At 47.5% G+C, this 17810-nt stretch overlaps 1 non-coding gene across 1 annotated transcript; it reads left to right on the top strand.

Annotated features, from left to right (window-relative positions):
* Positions 1-1068: 1068 nt before the first annotated feature.
* Positions 1069-1153, top strand: LOC114011542 (small nucleolar RNA SNORD45). Its single transcript, XR_003553478.1, has one exon. It is a non-coding gene; the product is annotated as a small nucleolar RNA SNORD45 (small nucleolar RNA).
* The last annotated feature ends 16657 nt before the right edge of the window (positions 1154-17810 follow it).

Genomic DNA, 17810 nt, shown 5'->3' with positions numbered 1-17810 from the left:
CGGCGCGGAGGACACGGCGGTTCCGGGCGGGGGGGCGCGCGCGGGCCCGCCGGGGCGCGCCTGGCCGCGGAGCCGCCTCCCTCGGCCGGCGCGGAGCAGGCGAAGGGCGTGGGCAGCCCCGGCCGGGGTCCTGCCGCCTGCGGCCCCGCCCCGCCGCCGGGCGCCATTTTCTTGCGCAGCACGGGAAGGGCCTGGCCCGGCTCCCGCAGCCCGGGGGCGGCAGCGGGGCGTTTAGGGCTCGGTGCAGCGGCGCGGCAGTGAGGGTGTAGTCGGGCTGGCCTGGCGGCGTGGGGTCCGGGGGGACGCTTGGGGGGGAGGGGAGGAGGAAGAAAGGAGGAAGAAAGGCGGCAGCGGGGATGGGCCCCGGGGAGACGTTTCGCCTCAGAGAGACGTTTCGCCTCAGAAAGGTCTGTGTCCGGAGAGGCCCTCGCCGAATTCCCGAATTGCCCCGGGCACGGGCACCTGCCGATCCGGCACCACAACTGACTGGTTTTTTTGGGTGGTTTTTAAAGGTGACGCCGCGTATGGCTGCGATAGGAAAACCTGGTGCCCCGAGCACGTTACTTTGGAGGAGCACGTGGCCTCCCTTGCCTGCAGTCGGGATGAGGAGATGGAGGTATGTGAAGTGTTGGCTTGTTGCCGCACAGCGGTGCTTTTCTGAAGAGGACTAATCTTCTTTTCCTTGTCGAGAGTTAGGGGCTGCTTTTTCCTGAGAACTCTACCGTGCTGTTCAACAAAATTCTTTATTCGGTGTGGGCTTTTGCCCCGAGGAAAATCTGATTTATTCACCATGGCTGTCTCCATTGTGGAATAAAGCTCTCGTTATTTGTGTGGGTTTTTTTTTTCTCTCTCTCTTTTCTCTTTTCACATGTAAACTGTAGTGAAAAACAGTGCTGAAAAGGCTCTGGTGCTTCCCAACAGTGGCTGGGTTGCCTGCATACCATCTCTAGCGCCGTCTCCAGGAGCATGTTGATGGTGCTACAAAGAAATGAGGTAGCGTCCCGCTTCAGGAAGAAAGCGTGTTGGGTTTGAAACCTGCAGGTAGGCCAGAAGGTGGTTGCTGCCTTGGGTCAGTGATGAGTGTTGGCATGTATTATCTGATCTAGAGTTGATGTCTATCACCACTTTAGCTCTAGAATTACTCTGAGACCCGGGGAAGTCCAGTTCCCTTAAGCTGCAACCTTGGAGCTTTTCCAAGCAGTGGAATGAAATGCCTGTCAGAGGCTGTAACCCTCTGCGTAAGCGTAAGGAGAAGGGGACAGGGTTTGAGTTTTCTTCCATTTACATGTTGGGGAGGTATAGTTTTTAGCTTAATAACTGTCTGCTACCAGGAGACATGTTCATGTTAACTGTCTGCAGCTCTGGGTACCACATGAGCAAGTACTGATGTATTTGTTATGTTATTTCTGAAATGCAGTTGCAGCTCAACTGCCGGAGTGCGATACCTGATGTGGCATAGAAGGGGATGTGTTTTATTAATTTTTTGGTTTTTGTAAGGAGAAAATGCTCACATGAGTTTGACCTGCAAGTGACATTGTTTCACAGTTTGTGGCCAGGTTGCACTGCAGATGTTGACTTGGGGTGTGAATTCCTCCAAGTGTGCTTTAGGGGAGCTCTGTTGGTCTAGATGTGCTGAGCAATCCTGCTGCTGCCTGCGTAGCTGTTTTGGTTTGGCTCCCAGGTGTGAGTATGCAAAAGAAAACATGCAAGTGTAAGTCGGCCTTGCTCTAAACCCAGAACGGTTTTGACTTCTTCCCAGATTATCTGAGAGCCCCCTGAAAGTTTCAGGCAGGCCAGGAGGTGTGCCCCAGCATTTGTGAGAGCCCACAGCTCTGCAGTTCTCTTGGAGGGCGCTACGGGTAAAGTTTTTAGGTCATGGAGCTCTTTGCAAGTCAGATTAGTGGAGCTTCTTTGGATATATGTCTGAACGTGTAGGCCAGCTGAAAGGGTTTTGTTTGCTTTCATGTGCAGTAAACACAGGTCACTTGAGTTACGATGTATACTTGTCAGTTATTGAGGAAATGTCCATCCGTGGGATGGCAAAGGAAACAATACAGGGGCACTTTTTAGTTTGTTTTTTTTGTTCGCTGTAAAACCTGGGTGGGGGTTAGCATCTTGTCCCATCTTTTCAATGGTGATTGGAATGTATTTGTTTAAAAAAAATAGTTTTCATTCCCTATCCAGCCCACCACTGAGACGCTAAGTTCACTTTTTGCCGTTGTGCTCCTGTGCCATCTCCTGCATATTTATGTAAGGCCACCGGTGCTGTTATACTGGCACGCAGGCTCCTGCTGCAGGCACCGGAGAGCCTGCCTCACCTGGTGAGGAAAGATCCATCTTTGTGGTCGGCAACAGGCCGGACTGCCAGCGTGCGCAGCAGGGCCTGTGTGCATAACCCAGAGTGTGTTACAGCCACATAGTGCACAAGGGAGTGAGGTGAAGAGCCTAGGAGGCTGTGTCTCCTGAGAGCTGTGACACACCCACGGGTTATCTTAGGTGGAGGACAGCCAAGCCATTGTCCTTCCTTGTCCCTCTGGCCTGCTACCCATCACTGTTTATTTTTTCTTTCTCTGTTGCTCTGCCTTGGTCCTGTCGCTCTCTTCCGTGCCTCGTTTCTCTTACGATGCAGTTGTCAATCTCTGTTCTGCTCTCTGTTTTCCATCCTCCCCCTAACTTTCAGTCTGTGTGTCTCCATACCACTGCCTGTCCCACTGTTCTTCACTGTACCCCCCTGCCCAGCTCGCTGTCCCGTTATTCCCTGGTCCTGCTGCCTGTCCATTTTTCCCTGTCCTGCAACCCAGGGCTGGTTTTCCTTTCTCCTTCTCTTTGTCCCGATCTCTGTCTCTCTCCCATCACACGGCACCCACCCCACGCCCAATCCCTCTGCCTTGATCCCTGTCTTTTTCTCTCCCTCCCTCCTTCCTTGTTCCTCTGATTTGATTTCTCTCTCAATCCATCTCTTCTGCTCCCTGGTCATAATTTTCTCTCTCTTTCCCTCTGTCCTACTCGCGCAGGGAGCGTGCGAGGGAGTGAAGGTATATGTCTAGGAAACTTCATCTCGTGAGAACTGTAAGACACCCATGTATCCTCTTTGGCGAAGGACAGCCAAGCGACGGGCGTTACGGAAGCAAAGGGAGGGGAGGAGGAGGAATAACTGTTTGAACAGTCAAATTCTCCTGGTGGCACTGAGAGTGGGAGCTGCGGTGAGTCCTGGGCCCTTGGGGCCCTGTCTCCCTCCTTATGCATCACAATCCCCGCCTGCCTCTCCTTGACTCCCTCTCCTCCTCGCTGCTGCAACTGTTTTTAGATTGATATTTTTTTTTTTTTTCTCCCTTGCACCTTCTTTCTCCATCTTGCTCTGAGAGGCTTCCTGTCCCCATCTTTTAGGTCGTTCCTCTCTCCTGTAGCCTGTGTCTTCACCCCCGCAACACCTTCTCTATCTCTCTCTTGACTGCAGGCCACCCTTTTTGCATTCTTTAGCCTCTGTCCTGTAGCCTGTTGGCATTTTTGCTGTCTCTGGCTCTCTCTGTCTGGCTCCCTGTCTGTTTTGTTAAGTCTTGTGGCTGTATTTTTCTTTCCCCACCTTGGTTTGTCTGGCTCTCCATCCCTTCTTCTCTACCATGTCGCGTCTTGCTTCTTTCCTTCCTCCCTCCCTCCCTGTCTGTCTGTCCCCAGTTCTGAACTCTCCTTGCCTGCCTGGTATCGTGCTGCAGGTTTTGTCTGTTTCCATCTCTCTCTGCCCAAGGCCCTGTCTGTAACCTTTATTTCCTCCCTCTGCATGGAAGCTTGTCAGAACTTTTCCCTTTCCCAGTCTCTCTGCCCTATTCCCTGTTGTTGTTCTTAATTCCTCCCTCTCTGTGCCAGTACCCATCACCCTTTGTCTTTTTTTCTGGACTCAAGATGCTGAGTTGTGAAATTCTCCCCTCTCTGCCTTGTTGCCTGTCACTTTTGAAGTTTTCTTTGTCTGCCCCTCTTTTGGGCTCCCTCCCTCTGTACCCTGTGGCCTGTTGCGTTCTCCCTCTTATTTCTCATTCTCTCTCTTGGGCTCCCTGACCCTCTTTGTTTGTTCCTCTGTCTCTGCCACCCGGATGTTGCTGTGCTTCCTGCGAGTGTCGCGCTGGGTCTGGCTCCTTGTCCCTGTCTCTTGCTTCCTCCCTCTCATCGCTGTAGCCCATTGCTATCATCTTCTTTCGCTGTCTCTGTTTGGCTCTGGCTCCCTGATGTTTCCTTCCTTCCTCCCTCCCTCCCTCTGCCCCGTTGCCCTTGGCTATTTTTTACTTGCTCCGTCTCTTCCTGCCTGGCTCCAGCTCCCTATTTTTTTCACTGCTCTTTCTCTGTCCTGTAGCCCATCAGTATTTTTTTCTTTCTCTGGCTCTCTTTGGCTCCCTGTCCCTGTTGTTCAGGGTTGTCCTTCTGGGCCTTGTAGCATGTCACGGTTTGGTTTTCTTTCTCTGCCTCTCCTTTCCCAGCTCCCCATCCCTCCCTCACTTGCAATCCCCCAGCTTTTCTCTGTCTTGCCCCTCTTTACTGCTGTTTGCTAATTGCTCCCTCTCTGTTGCATAGCCCATCGCTTCTTTTTACTTTCTCTCATCTCTCTGTGTCCCTCTTGCTGCCCACGTTCTCAAATTCTTCCTCTCTGCCCTGTACCCCGTTGCACCGTTGCGATTATTGTTTTCTTCTGTCCGTCTCTATCCAGGTCCTTGTCAGTGTCTTTTAATTCCTCCCTCTGCCCCCTGTAGCCTTTCTGGACTTTTTCCTTGGTCTAGCTCCCTCTCTCCAGATTTTAATTCCACATTCTCTGTCCTGGAGCACCACACTATTTATTTGTCTTTCTCCCTCCGTCTCTGTCCAGCTCCCTGCCACTGTTTTCTTCCCTTTTCATCTTGTAGCCCATGGCTGGCGCTTTTTTTTTTCCTTTCTCTGTGGCTCTGTCCGGCTTCCAGTCTGTGTTCTTAAATTCCTCCCTCTTCCTAGTAACCTGCTACTGTTTTTTCCCTGTTCTACATCATGTGTTGTCTGGTCTCCTGTCCCTGTTTTTCACTTCCTCCCTCTCTGCCCTGTGGCCTGTGTGGTCTTTTGCCTTTCTCCACCTGTCTCTGGCCAGCACTCTTTTGCTATCATTCTTTCCTCCCTCTCCAACCTGTAGGCTGTGCTTTTGTCCTTCCTCCATCTCCCTGTCTCTTTCTTCTGATGGTGTCTTTCCTCCATCCTCTGCCTAGCTTTGTATCTCCGTACAGCTGCTTGTCCCGCTGTTCCTCGCCGTATCCCCCCTGCCCAGCTCACTGTGCTGTTATTCCCCTGTGTGGCGTTCCCAGGCCTCTTTTCCCTGTCCTGCAGCCCAGGACTGGTTTTCCCTTTCCCATTCTCATTGTCCTGAATACCTGGCAATTGTGATGGGCTGTGTATGGTGGGGGCTTAAAGCACGTTAAAAAATGTGAATGTGAGGGGTTGAAATAAAGACAAAACCCCTCTCATTTTTGTATATGATGACAAAATATTTGTTAATATAAAAAGAAAAGGATGTTAAACCAAAAGCCTGTATGTATGACATTGTCTATTAAGTCTCCTGTCTCATGTAGTAGGGCAGGCCCTGCGCTGTGGCTGCCAGGCCAAGCCCTGTGGCGCGCTCTGCCATGCTGGTGCTGCAGCTCAGGTGTTGCACACGGGAGGTGGTGCCTCCTGCTCCATGCCACCGGCCTTGGTTAAGGCCTGTGTGACCCCGAGCTGCCTGCGGGGTGGTGCCACTGCGACCACTGCTGCCTCCCGGTAAGGAGCCACCACTGCTGTGCCAAGAGTGCGTGTCCAGCGGGTGCTCAGCGCGCAGTGTCTGAAGCTGCAGTTGCCACTGTAGCCCCAGGGCAAACGCTACCCGCCAGGTGCCATGGCCCTGACCATAGCCACAAGCTCCCCTTCTGGGGACCCTGGGGGTGTGGAATGGCCCCGCCCCTTCATGGTGCAAGCCCCGCCCCTAGCTACCAGCCCTGTCCATGGCTACTACCTGGGAATGGTGTGGCTCCGCCCCTAGGGATAAGACACGCCCCTGGGTGAGAGCCCCCGTGCTCGCTGCTGCCCCCTGGCGAGTCGTCATTGCAGCCCCGGCCAGCAGGCATGAGGCAAACAGCGTGGGCATCCCCAGCCAGGGTCTTGCCGGCTGCTGCCTCGTGCCCCAGCCCGCAGCCCGGCGCTATGTTGTGCTGTGGAGGGTGGCAGAGGCAGGTGCTGCTGCTGCTGCCCGGTGCTGAGAGGGCCCAGCCCTACCGGCTTCTGCAGGCATGGGGCGGCGCAGGGGCTTGGAGCTTGTTCCAGTGATGCTGTTGATGTGGCAGTGACGTGCGGAATTAGACTCTATAACTCAAAAGTTATAAAGTAGGCATGTTTATTGCGCGCAGATGCACGGGGGATCGCTCCTCCACAAGCGTGCATACCCGAAGTGATGAACCATCTCACATTTATACAATGAACAAATGAATATTCAATTAACGCCTATACATATTCGTTACCTAAACCCCGCTTCGTATGTTAATTAGCTTATCAGTCCGTTTCCTGGAATGTGGTGGTCTTGCAGGTTTGTAGGTGATTCATGTTCTTGTGACCATCCGATCTTCTTCAGGTGATTCATGTCCTTGTGACCACCCAATCTTCTCCAGCAAGGAGACTTAGCACTCCCTCCCTCTAGATAGCATTTGAATGTCTCTCATCTTTTCTCATTATCTTTTAAATAGCCCCTTTGTTAGAGGAAGAGGGGCAGGCGTCTCCCCGTCTCCCCTTTGTTAGAGGAGGAGGGACAGGCGTCTCCTCAAAACTGTAGTTGTCACCGCACCCATGACTAGTCACCATACCCACATTCCTTAAGCAGACACATACAATCACAATCCATGTCCATTATCCCCATGTCACACTATTTCTCCATATCAATCCCCCCTTTTCTATTAAATTAAGTAAATTCTTTTACTTAAGCAGTCTTCCCGAATGATATAAAGCATCATACATAAGTGTTACCCTTTTAAACATTCTCCAAACCCACAAATATAACATAATGGTTAGTATTAAGGAAATTCCTAAACTGATCAATAAGATCACAATGGGGTGTACCATAGTGTTAAGAATTCCTGTTGCAGAAGGTGACCAGCCAAAGAGAGTATCCCACCAATTATGGTTTCCATCCTGTTCTACCTTTTTTAAAACTTTCTTGATCCCCTCTACATCATGATGGATCATAAGAAGAGTTTCATGTCCCTTTTCTTTGGTTTCTTCCAGTATACATTGTAAATCTGCATGTTTTAATAGTTCTTTTATACTGCTTATATTTAGTCCTATGGGGGTAGGAATTATTATCTGTGATAGGGTAAAGTTGGATTTTAAGAATTGATGAGACACTACTGGGGCTGAGTAACTAAAATCGCATCCTGTGATAGTAGTAAAATTACAAATACAATAATTTGAATACTGTGCAGTCTCCCTTTACCTCCCCATCTATGGTTATTGTGTTACACTTAGTTCTCAAACACGCACATCCCTTCCCTGCATATATAATTACTGTTTTCAAGTTTGCATTTGGTCAGGCCTCGAAATGACATATTTTCTGATCTGTATCTAAACAAGTATCCAGAGCCATTATAGTATTGCTTTCACAGAGGAAGCCCTGCTGTTCTCGCATAATACAAGATTCTAAATCTACTGTTTGCCACTTGTCGCCTATCTTTCTGGCCCATGTTCTATGTTCAAAAGGGTATAGGAGCACCCCATTATGGTTAATTCCAAGGGCTACAATGGGGTGTATGGTAATTATTACTGCATTATGTATGGTTAACACAAAAGCTGTGATGGTGTGTGTGTTGGGGTCGTAGGCAAAGTTCACCATATTCCACCATGACTGGAGTTTTCTTTCTACCTCCGTAGCATTGTCCCAAACCATCTTTCGAATTTCCGTAGGAAATATGCCTTCCTCTCCTTCTCTTATTATGGATGCAGCTATTGATTGCATCCACATTTGGGCTTGGATACAACTTAGAGCCAGGGCGACGTCATCCTGTAAACCACTTAATGCCTTAGTGATGAGTTGATGATCTTCCATGTTTATTTGTTCCCACCTGGGGAGTACCTTCGATATCAACCATTGATGCGCCCCTAATGCCAATAATGAAGATTTTAGTGGTTGTTGTAGTTTTGATAGATCGGCCGTGGTGGCGGCTAGTTTATTCATTATCACCTCTGAGTCTATGGAATTCAATACTCCGAGTCCTGTTCCCAACATTCCAGTTACATCTCTCACTATTCTGTTTCGATAAATATTTCCCCTTTTTCTTAACCAAGTTGTCCATCCCTCATAAGAGGTTAGTAAGAAGGGGGAACAGGATGGCTTAACATCAGAAACATTGACTTGTATTTTTAACTCTATTCTTTTAAGAGACCATTCTGGGTTAAACAACATTTGTTGCTGACCTGTATTTCTGATTACATATGGTCCAATTGTATAAATTTTTGGATCTGGTTTAGTTAATTTAAGATCAAGCGTTAATGGGGTTGTTGTAACTGTGGTGATGGTAGGAACAGTGGTTAGCATGATTGTTATTTTGATCTTGTAAGTCAGAGCTGTTCTTGGGGATTCCTTTCCTAGGCATATTATAAAGATGGGCTCGGTTAAGGTAAAATTGTGCCAACATTCCCGTGAATTAAAGCACATGGTTGTATTTAGAAGGGTAAATTCCTTATCTACCTTTCTGACATTAATCTGGGTGTCTCCCGAAATCTTGGTGTTATCCTTTTCATTATATGTTTGACACCCTACTTTTATCCTATCTCCTAATTTTCCCCATAATCGGTCGACTTTGTGTACATCTTCCCGATCCCATTGATTCCTTTGGTACACCTCATTTTCAGAAAAAACCACCATAGCTAGTTTCGTCTTTGAGTCCACCTTTCCCATTATTCCAGTGTGTTTTTTCTGGGCATGATTCCAAGGCCAGTTATCAGGCTCTTGGTTGTAGGCAAGAGAGAGGGTACAAAAAAACACAAATGGTTTAAACCCACTATTGATCATTTTAAGAATCTAAATGTTCCTCATACATACATATAAAATCTGTTTTGATCAAAAATATCTTTGTTTGAGTTGGGGCTTACTGATAACAAGTTGGGCAAGACTGGCCACTGGCTCAGTCCCAGACTCTTTTGTTCTATATTGTTTGTTGTGGTGCCCTTCCCATATGGTGGATCCGCAACCGCTCAGGTTCACTTACTTGCCACCCACATTGTTCCCATTTGTCCGAGTAAATTTGAATTTCAGTTCTTTTTTATTTGGGGTTACTTTCCACGAAGTTGCAGGGGCTTTCTTAATCTGGGTATGGTGAATCCAAGAATTCTGTCCCTCAACCTTGATTGCAGTGTAGGTGGTGAGTAGGACTTGAAAAGGTCCGGTCCACTGTGGTTCCAAAGTTTTATCTGCAAAACACGTAACGTATACATAGTCTCCTGGTTGTATATCGTGAACAGGTCCATCCAGACCCCTGCTGCGTGTTCCCATCACATGCTTCCCAATTCTTATTAATTGTTTGTTTAGTGCCACCATATAGGAAGTCATTGCTTCTTCACCAGTCTGTGAAGACATCCCCTTTTGTACCCCATAGGGTCATCCATATAAAATTTCAAATGGGCTAAGCCCCTCTTTTGCTCTCGGTCTAGTTCGAATTCGTGTAAGAGCTAATGGCAAAGACTGGGGCCAAGTTAGATTTGTTTCTTGGCCTAACTTGACAATCTGTTGTTTGATTAGATGATTCATCTTTTCCACCTGGCCACTCGATTGTGGTCAGTATGGGGTATGTAATTGCCAATCTATTCCTAGATGGTGGCTGATCTGTTGCACTATTCTGGACACAAAATGTGGTCCTCTATCCGAGGACATTACCGCTGGGACTCCAAACCTAGGTATTATCTCTTGGAGTAGTATTTTGGTCACTTCCCGGGCTTTAGCAGTTCTGCACGGGAAGGCTTCTGGCCAACCTGAAAAGGTATCTGTTAGTACCAATAAATATCGATACCCCCCTTTTCTAGGAAGTTCCGAGAAATCGATCTGCCAGTGTTGCCCAGGAACATTTCCTCTCCCAATTTTTCCCAACTTTGGCCCCTTGGTAATCTTAGGATTAGTCTGGAGACAAAGATCACATTGTTGGGTTACTTGTCTAATAGTAGTATACAAATTTCGTGCTATTATGTTTTTAGTGAGATCCTTATATAGAGCTTCTGCCCCCCAGTGCCTTTTTCTATGTTCTTCCCTGACTACTGACCATACCATGTAGGAAGGAATCACTATTCTCCCATGTGAGATTATAGCCCACCCTTCCTCATTATATGATCCCTTTAGGTCAGAAATCAGTTTGCGATTTTCTTTAGTATAGCCTGGTTTACCTTCTAGAGATATTTGTCCATCGGGTATTAGTGCACCCTCTACCCTGATTGCTTTTCTGGCTGCCTGTTTTGCTTCCCTGTCCGCCAGTTCATTTCCTCTTTCCAATTCTGTGCTCACTTTCTGGTGTGCCTTAATGTGCATAATTGCCACCCTTTCAGGAAGCTGGACCGCATTTAGGAGTTTCAAAATTTCTTCCGCATGTTTGATGATTTTTGCTTGGGAGTTTAACAGTCCCCTTTCTTTCCATATTGCTCCATGAGCATGTACCACTCCAAAGGCATATTTAGAATCAGTCCAAATATTTATAGGTTTTCCCCGAGCTCTCTCCAGAGCTCGAGTGAGGGCTATGATTTCAGCCTTCTGTGCCGAAGTGTCAGCCGGTAGCGGCCCCAATTCTATCACTTCTTCAGAGGTTGTAACAGCATATCCGGAATGTCGCTTTCCGTTCAGCATATAGCTGCTCCCATCCGTGAACCAATGTTCAGCTCCATTAATAGGAACATCCTTGAGATCTGTCCGACTAGAATAAGTGGCTTCGATTGTTTCTAGACAGTCATGATCGACTGATTCTCCAATATTCCCATTAAGAAATGAGGCCGGATTGACGATGTTTGCAGTCACGATCTCAACATCATCTTGTTCCACCATTATGGCCTGGTATTTTAGGAATCTCTGTGGGGAGAGCCAATGCCCCCCTTTTGTTTCAAGGACTGCAGACACTGTGTGGGATACTAAGACAGTCATTTTCTGGCCCAGGGTAAACTTCCGGGCCTCTTGGATGTTTAGGATGACGGCTGCTACTGCTCTCAGGCAACCAGGCCATCCTTTTGCAGTGGCATCCAGCTGTTTAGAGAAGTATGCCACTGCCCGTCTGTATGGTCCCAAATCTTGTGCCAGTATTCCTAATGCCATTCCCTGTTTCTCATGGGAAAATAGGAAAAATGGCTTACTCACATCAGGAAGTCCTAGTGCTGGTGCCGACATCAAGGCTTTCTTCAGTTCATGGAAAGCTCTGTCTGATTCAGCATCCCACTGAAGATCCTTCTGATTAGCTGCTATCAGGGAATATAATGGTTTAACAAGCAAGCCATAATTACATATCCAAAGCCGGCACCATCCTGTCATTCCCAGAAATGTCTGCAGTTCCTTTACAGTTCGTGGTCGGGGGGCTTGGCATATGGCTTCTTTTCGGGCCTTCCCCAGGACCCGTTGTCCAGCACTGATCTCGTACCCTAGGTATGTGACCTGTTGTAACACCACCTGTGCCTTCTTCTTAGAAACTCGATATCCTTGTAGTCCCAGAAAGTTCAGCAGACTCACAGTCCAAATAATACAAGATTCTTCGGTTCTGGTTGCAATAAGAAGATCGTCTACATATTATAACACTTTCCCTTCTTCTGACGGTGGTTCCCATAACTCCAAATCCTTTGCTAATTGGTTTCCAAAAATTGTGGGGCTATTTTTAAACCCCTGTGGCAACACCGTCCATGTGAGCTGGGTCTTTCGACCGCTTCTGGGATTTTCTCATTCAAAAGCAAAAATTCTTTGGCTGGCTTCATGGAGAGGGAGGCAAAAGAAGGCATCTTTTAAGTCTAAAACTGTGAACCAAGCTAGGTCAGGTGTCAGGGTGGTTAGTAAGGTATAGGGGTTAGCTACTACAGGATACAGATCCTCTGTTATTTTGTTAATGGCCCTTAAATCTTGAACTATCCTATAAGACCCATCAGGTTTTTTAACTGGGAGGATAGGTGTGTTAAATTCTGACTCACATTCTTTTAGTAGTTTTAGTTCTATGAATCGCTCTATGTTTGGACAAATTCCTTCCCTATCTTCCCTTTTCAGTGGGTATTGTTTAATTCTTACCGCACTCTGTCCTTCCTTCAATTTTACTATTACAGGTGATGCATTCTTGGCACGTCCCGGTATGTCAATTGCCCATACTCCGGGATATACCTGATCAATAATTCTGGTATCAATTTCCCTTTTTATAGGAGTATTGGCCAGAGATAGGCTCATAACCTGTATGTATTGATGATTATTTACCTCCAGAGTAACTTCCCCTTCTTTAAATTTGATTGTTGCCTCCAGTTGTTCTAATAAGTCCCTACCAAGAAGGGCCTTTGGGGAATTTGGCATAAACAGGAATTTATGGATCCCCATCTGTTTTCCCAACTTATATTTTAAAGGTTTACAAAAATAAGCCTTTTCAGTTTGGCCAGTTGCACCTTTTACTGAAACATAATCATTTCCCAAAGGCATTAAAGCCTGGTTCAAAACCGAATAGGTGGCCCCTGTGTCTATTAAAAATTCCACCTCCTCCTGTTCTCCTAATTTTAATTTTATTAATGGGTCGGCTAGTCAATTTTCTTCTTCCATGTGAGCTATTGTTTTCCCTTGATTATTGCGCCATTTAGTGTTTTCTTGATGTCTGCGTTCAGGGCATTCGTTTTTCCAGTGTCCTGTCCTTTTGCATATTGCACACTGATTCCTACCCAGGGGTGTCAGCCCACGCCTTGATTTAACTTTAGATTTTTGATTCTCATTTTCTCTTACTACTGCTAATATTTTCTTTTGGTCCTGCTTGTAACCTTTTTCTCGATTACTAAATATTCTCCATGCTTCCTCTACTAATTTTTCCAAGTCTCTATTTTCAGGAGGTCTCAATTTTTGCAGCTTGCGCCTAATATCCCCCTGTGATTGTCCTAAAAAGAGGGATATTAGTTGCTGTGCGCCTACCTCCGAATTTGGGTCCAGAGACGTGTGCCGGCGCATTGCATCTCTTATTCTGTCTAAGAATTCTGAAGGTGTTTCAGAAGGACCCTGTCTAACCTCATATAACGCTGCCCAATTTATTGTTCTAGGAATTGCTTTCTCCATTCCTCTGAATATCCATTCCTGGTAGGCCTGTAATCTTCCCATTTCAGCGGCTCGGTTTGGGTCCCATTCCGGGTCCAACAAAGGAAACCATTCTCTATAATTATCTCCCTTTATATTATAATGTTCCTTTGCGAGATCCCCCGCTGTTTTTATGACTAGTTGTTTTTCAGTTTCAGTCAAACAATCTAATAATAATTGTATATCACTCCAGTCAGGATTGTGCTGTTTTATTAGAAATTTAAAATTCTGTGCCGTCTTTATCGGATCATTACGGTATTCTCGGGCAGCCTCTTTCCATTCTCTCAGATCAGCGCCCGTGAACGGAACTTTTATTTTCATTGTTCCTCCGTCCGGATTTACGGCTTCTCGGAGGGGTGCCTGTAAAATAGACTTCTGTCTGGTGCGTGAAGACACCGGACTATTTGGAGCCGTAATGGCAGTTTTTGTGTTTCCTTGTGTGGCAGCGGGTGTTTGGCTTTCTTTATAAATAACTTGTGGAATTTCTTCCTCTTGTTCGCCTGGGGGTGGACTGGGAGCCCCGGCCGAACCTTGTCTCTCCACTCTATAAGGTGGATTAAATAAATCATTTGATTCGGGCTCTTGTTCTCCGTTTAATTTGATACACCTTTGTCCAATACTACATGCTGAGCAACATCTTTTCAACTTTCCTTTACGCTCCGTCCTGTCCTCTCTTTCTAGTGCTAGTACCATAGGATCCCGAGGGGGTACTAAGCCGCAGTCCTTTTGCCACTCGGGTTTGTCCCGGAGGACGAAGAACATGTCTGCATATGATACTTCATCCCATTTTCCCTCTCTCCTCAGAAACAACATTAATTGCAGGAGAGTGTTATAATCTAACGTTCCTCCCTCCTGAGGCCATTTCGCATCGCTCTCCAATTTATACAAAGGCCACCACTGATTACAATATTTAACCAATTTCCTTCTGTTTTCGGTACCACCATGTCCTACAATATCACCCCAATGTTTTAATATACATCCCAAAGGCGATTTTTCACAGGGCTTACTCCTTCCATTTCCCATTTTGCAATTTTATTTACTTTGTTTTTCTCCGGCCGCCTTAGCCACCCAAGGTTGGAAACGCCGATAGAGCTTCTTACTCATTTTGCACTCAAACGCCTGTCTCAAGCACTCTTGCACTCACACTTAGTCAAAATAATTAAGCTATACACGGAAAATCAAAATGCGCATCTCAATCACACCATTCACACTCTCCGGGCAGCCCACAGTCACACAAGCAGTATGTTATACAGTACCGTGCACTTATGTACAAACTTTTAGGAACACTAACAGTTCACAAAGTATGCATTTCAATGAAAAATTGCCAAAAAGCAAACAACAAACAAAACCCAATTTTTCCTGGTCTTAAGCAGAGTGTTAAGTTTTCCGCTATTTGCCACAAATTACCAGAATATTAATATTTTTCAACATATATTTCATAACTCCGAGTTTTGAACATATAACAAGACAACACATAGAACAAACAAGACACAGAGCGCTATTTCAGTTGTTACATTCCAGGAATTCCCCAATTCTTAAGACAACCTAAAGGAAGTTTTTAGCTTCCTCTTTTTCCTACGCAAAAGTTTCCCTTTTACTTTTCCTGTGAGGTCCCTCTTGTTCCTGTGAGATTCCGCCTTATTCCGTCCCGCCCCCCGCTTTCCGTCACGAGGCCTCCGGGCTTTTAGGAATGGCAGTAACCTCGGGTTTGCTCGATCTGCCCTCAAGATCGCTAGCGGCCACCCCTTGGTAAGCAAACCCCCTCCCAAGGTACCTTTCCTCCTGGGGACTACGCTGCGCACCGGACGTCTCCGTGCGTCTCACCAGCCGCCCCGTTACTAAACATACCGTTTTATCCGTGGATCCAGGGGTTTCTCTTCTGCTCCTGGGTGAACAGCTGAGAAGAGGAGGCTCCTCCGAGGAAATCTCCCGGGGCGCGCCTAGGAGCGTCCGCTCCGCAGCTGGTCCCTCAGCCGAAAAGAAATCCTCCTGCCTGGCTCGCCAAACTGACATGCGGAATTAGACTCTATAACTCGAAAGTTATAAAGTAGGCATGTTTATTGCGCGCAGATGCACGGGGGATCGCTCCTCCACAAGCGTGCATACCCGAAGTGACGAACCATCTCACATTTATACAATGAACAAATGAATATTCAATTAATGCCTATACATATTCATTACCTAAACCCCACTTTGTATGTTAATTAGCTTATCAGTCCGTTTCCTGGAATGTGGTGGTCTTGCAGGTTTGTAGGTGATTCATGTCCTTGTGACCACCCAATCTTCTCCAGCAAGGAGACTTAGCACTCCCTCCCTCTAGATAGCATTTGAATGTCTCTCATCTTTTCTCATTCTCTTTTAAATAGCCCCTTTGTTAGAGGAGGAGGGACAGGCGTCTCCTCAAAACTGTAGTTGTCACCACACCCATGACTAGTCACCATACCCACATTCCTTAAGCAGACACATACAATCACAATCCATGTCCATTATCCCCATTTCACACTATTTCTCCATATCAGCAGTGAGGGTGAGCCTGCCCGAGACTGGCCTGGCAGCAGGAGGCCCCCCATGAATCATCGAGGGGAGCTGGGAAAGCAATCGGGGCAGGGGGCCAGGGAGATTTTCCGGGTTGAGGGGGGTGGGGGTGGGGGGTGTGGAAGGGGTGGCCCCTGGGGATTTGTCTTGAGGGGGGCTGGGAGATGTCTGGGGGTGTCGAGGAAGCGTCTGGAGCAGGAGGGGGGGTTGGGGTGTTCCCCAAGTAGGTGCTGGGGGGGCTCAAGCAGATGTTTGTGGGGGTGCTTGGGAGTGATAGCCCCAGGTGGCCAATTGTACAGCATCCCCTCAGGGGAGGTTTGGCCCCACAAAGGGTCAGTGACAGCTGTGGGTGGCCAATCAGAGGCAGCATCCCCTCAGGGGAGGGTGGGCCTGAAACAGGGTCAGAGTGACAGCTGTGGGTGGCCAATCAGAGGCAGCATTCCCTCAGGGGAGGGTGGGCCTGAAACAGGGTCAGAGTGACAGCTGTGGGTGGCCAATCAGAAGCAGCATTCCCTCAGGGGAGGGTGGGGGCTTCTGCAGTGATTAGCTTGGTTTGGATGGCCAGTGCATTGATTGCTCTTCTGCCTTGCAGGGGAAACTGGCTGTGGGGAAAGCAGCAGGGTTTCTTTTGTCCCTCTATGAGCTTGGATGGAGGATTTGAGTCTGCATTGCATACTGTCCTGATTTAACCCTGCTGGTCATTGAGTACCATGCAGCCCGTTGCTCACTGCCCCCTCACCTTGAGGAGAGGAGAGCTGCAAAGGAATGTGAGACTTGAGGGTTGAGATAAGAAAATAAATAAGAATAAAATCCAGAGGGAAAAGAAGAAGGGAACACGTGGTGCACAATGCAGCTGCCCGCCGACTGATGCCCAGCCAGTCCCCGAGCAATGGCCTGCCTGCCTGGGCCAACCCCCCAGGTGTATATGTATATATATATATATGTATATACCTTCATGGCATCCCATGGTATGGAATAACTCTTTGGCTAGTTCAGGCCAGCTGACCTGGCTGTGCCTCCTCCCAATTCCTTGTGGCCCTCTGGCCTTTTCACTAACGAGGCCTGAGGAATTGAGAAGTCTGGCATCAAAGCCAAACCACAGCACTGTACCACCTCCTAATGGGATAATTAACTCCATCCCAGCTGAAACCAGGAGAGTATCCACCCCTTATTCCATACCATTTACGTCACGCTACATTTTCCAATACATCATCATTGTTGCCTCTCCTGTCCTTTATGTAAACGCACAGATATCATTCTCTTAGTCTACAGGCCATCCCTCTAAAATCGTTTTTTAAAGTTTTTCTGAGTGTGTCCTACTAGACAGATACTGAGGGGCTCTGCAACTGCTTGGATAACACCAGAGAAGGCATTCCTGTTTCCCATGCCCTTGGTGTTGAGAAGGATATGAGACTACACAGTTCCACAGCCTCAAACCCCTGCGAGCTTACCCTGTCACCCAGCCCACCCGCTGCTGCCTGCACAGGGAAACACTTCTGCTCACGGCCAGGTCAGGGCACACAAGCCCCAAAGAGCTGTGTATCTCAGTGGTAGAGCTGAAGGAGTAAATCGATGGCTGTCCATTAGCAGCCTAGTCCTGGTTTCACCCAGCTGAAGCTTTGCACTTGTCTTTCCTGAAGAATCCTAGAAGAATCAGGCCACAGGGCTTTGCCTGCTTATCACAAAACCCTTTCAACACATCTAACGTACCAGCAGACCCATGGCCGACAACAGCAAAACCTCCAGAATCCTGCATAGCACTTGAATAGTTAAATCTATTTCAGCACAAAACCCCCTATCTGCTCATTCCAAGTAGGTGTTGATGCCTTACCCTGGTGGGGGGGGGGGGGGTGTTGGTTTTTTTAAAAAAAAAAAAAAAAGTTGTGTAAATAAGAGCTTCTATAAAGCTGGTTTAGAGAGTTTGCACTCTGGATAACTCCACTGAGAGCAAGGTAAAAGCCCTGACAGCTCAGGATTG

This window comes from Falco peregrinus, chromosome 3, assembly GCF_023634155.1.
Source record: "Falco peregrinus isolate bFalPer1 chromosome 3, bFalPer1.pri, whole genome shotgun sequence".
Taxonomy (NCBI): domain Eukaryota; kingdom Metazoa; phylum Chordata; class Aves; order Falconiformes; family Falconidae; genus Falco; species Falco peregrinus.
The sequence above is the reverse complement of the archived record's forward strand: the minus strand, read 5'-3'. Positions and strand labels throughout refer to the sequence as shown.